The sequence below is a fragment of the Coffea arabica genome, unplaced genomic scaffold, assembly GCF_036785885.1.
Source record: "Coffea arabica cultivar ET-39 unplaced genomic scaffold, Coffea Arabica ET-39 HiFi ptg000200l, whole genome shotgun sequence".
NCBI classification, from domain to species: domain Eukaryota; kingdom Viridiplantae; phylum Streptophyta; class Magnoliopsida; order Gentianales; family Rubiaceae; genus Coffea; species Coffea arabica.
In genome coordinates this window covers 6,457,255-6,459,754 of record NW_027266262.1, presented here as the reverse complement: position 1 = coordinate 6,459,754, position 2,500 = coordinate 6,457,255, and positions in this window count along the sequence as shown.

Sequence of the window (2,500 nt, the reverse complement as noted above, 5' to 3'; positions counted from 1 at the left end):
AACGCAGGGCAACGGCCGTCGTGCGGCCTATTGCCCACCTCCTAGCCGTGAGGGGCACCGTCGTGCATTTTCCCAGCATGGCTACAGAGGTTTACCCGTGGCCTTGGGAGCAAAACCCCACGGCAGTTGTGCTTTTTTCTTGCCGTCGGTGAGGCCGTCGTGCCCATGCCTTAGCCAATGCAAGGCAACGGCCGTCGTCCGTCCTAAGGCCCACCGCCAAGCCGTGAGGGGCACCGTCGTGCATTTTTCTTGTCGTCGGTGTGGCCGTCGTGCCCACGCCTTAGCCAACGCCGGGCAACGGCCGTCATGCGGCCTAAGGCCGCCATGAGGGGCACCGTCGTGCGTTTTTCCAGCATGGCTACAGAGGTTTACCCGTTGCCTTGGGAACAAAACCCCACGGCAGTCGTGCGTTTTCCTTGCCATCGGTGAGGCCGTCGTGCCCATGCTTAAGCCAATGCAAGGCAACGGCCGTCGTGCGGCCTAAGGTCTACCGCCTAGCCATGAGGGGCACCGTCGTGTGTTTAACTTGCCGTCGGTGTGGCATCGTGCCCATGCCTTAGCCAACACAAGGCAACGGCCGTCGTGCGGCCCAAGGCCCACCGCCTAGCCACGAGGGGCACCGTCGTGTGTTTTTCTTGCCATCGGTGTGGAATCGTGGCCATGCCTTAGCCAACGCAAGGCAACGGCCGTCATGCGGCCTATGGCCGACCGCCTGGCCATGAGGGGCACCGTCGTGCGTTTTTCTTGCCGTCGGTGTGGCCGCCGTGCCCATGCCTTAGCCAACGCAGGGCAACGGCCGTCGTGCGGCCTAAGGCCCACCGCCTAGCCATGAGGGGCACCGTCGTGCGTTTTATTTGCCGTCGGTGTGGCATCGTGCCCATGCCTTAGCCAACGCTAGGCAACGGCCGTCGTGCGGCCTAAGGCCAAACGCCTAGCCATGAGGGGCACCGTAGTGCATTTTCCTTGCCGTCGGTGTGGCCGTCGTGCCCACGCCTTGGCCAACGCAGGGCAACGGCCGTCGTGCGGCCTATTGCCCACCTCCTAGCCGTGAGGGGCACCGTCGTGCCTTTTCCCAGCATGGCTACAGAGGTTTACCCGTGGCCTTGGGAGCAAAACCCCACGGCAGTTGTGCTTTTTTCTTGCCGTCGGTGAGGCCGTCGTGCCCATGCCTTAGCCAATGCAAGGCAACGGCCGTCGTCCGTCCTAAGGCCCACCGCCAAGCCGTGAGGGGCACCGTCGTGCATTTTTCTTGTCGTCGGTGTGGCCGTCGTGCCCACGCCTTAGCCAACGCCGGGCAACGGCCGTCATGCGGCCTAAGGCCGCCATGAGGGGCACCGTCGTGCGTTTTTCCAGCATGGCTACAGAGGTTTACCCGTTGCCTTGGGAACAAAACCCCACGGCAGTCGTGCGTTTTCCTTGCCATCGGTGAGGCCGTCGTGCCCATGCTTAAGCCAATGCAAGGCAACGGCCGTCGTGCGGCCTAAGGTCTACCGCCTAGCCATGAGGGGCACCGTCGTGTGTTTAACTTGCCGTCGGTGTGGCATCGTGCCCATGCCTTAGCCAACACAAGGCAACGGCCGTCGTGCGGCCCAAGGCCCACCGCCTAGCCACGAGGGGCACCGTCGTGTGTTTTTCTTGCCATCGGTGTGGAATCGTGGCCATGCCTTAGCCAACGCAAGGCAACGGCCGTCATGCGGCCTATGGCCGACCGCCTGGCCATGAGGGGCACCGTCGTGCGTTTTTCTTGCCGTCGGTGTGGCCGCCGTGCCCATGCCTTAGCCAACGCAGGGCAACGGCCGTCGTGCGGCCTAAGGCCCACCGCCTAGCCATGAGGGGCACCGTCGTGCGTTTTATTTGCCGTCGGTGTGGCATCGTGCCCATGCCTTAGCCAACGCTAGGCAACGGCCGTCGTGCGGCCTAAGGCCAAACGCCTAGCATCGTGCCCGTGCTTTAGCCAACGCAGGGCAATGGCCATCGTGCGGCCTAAGGGCAACCGCCTAGCCATGAGGGGCACCGTCGGCCGTTCTTCTTGCCGTCGGTGTGGCCATCGTGCCTATGCCTTAGCCAACGCAGGGCAACGGCCGTCGTGCGGCCTAAGGCCCACCGCTTAGCCATGAGGGGCACCGTCGTGCGTTTATCTTGCCGTCGGTGTGGCATTGTGCCCTTGCCTTAGCCAACGCAAGGCAACGGCCGTCGTGTGGCCTAAGGCCTACCGCCTAGCCATGAGGGGCACCGTCGGGCGTTTTTCTTGCCGTCGGTGTGGCATCATGCCCTTGCCTTAGCCAACGCAAGGCAATGGCCGTCGTGTGGCCTAAGGCCTACCACCTAGCCATGAGGGGCACTGTCGTGCGTTTTTCTTGCCGTTGCCTTAGCCAACGCAAGGCAACGGTCGTCGTGTGGCCTAAGGCGCACCGCTTAGCCATGAGGGGCACCGTCGTGCATTTTTCTTGCTGTGGATGTGGCGTCGTGCCCATGCCTTAGCCAACGCAAGCCAACGGCC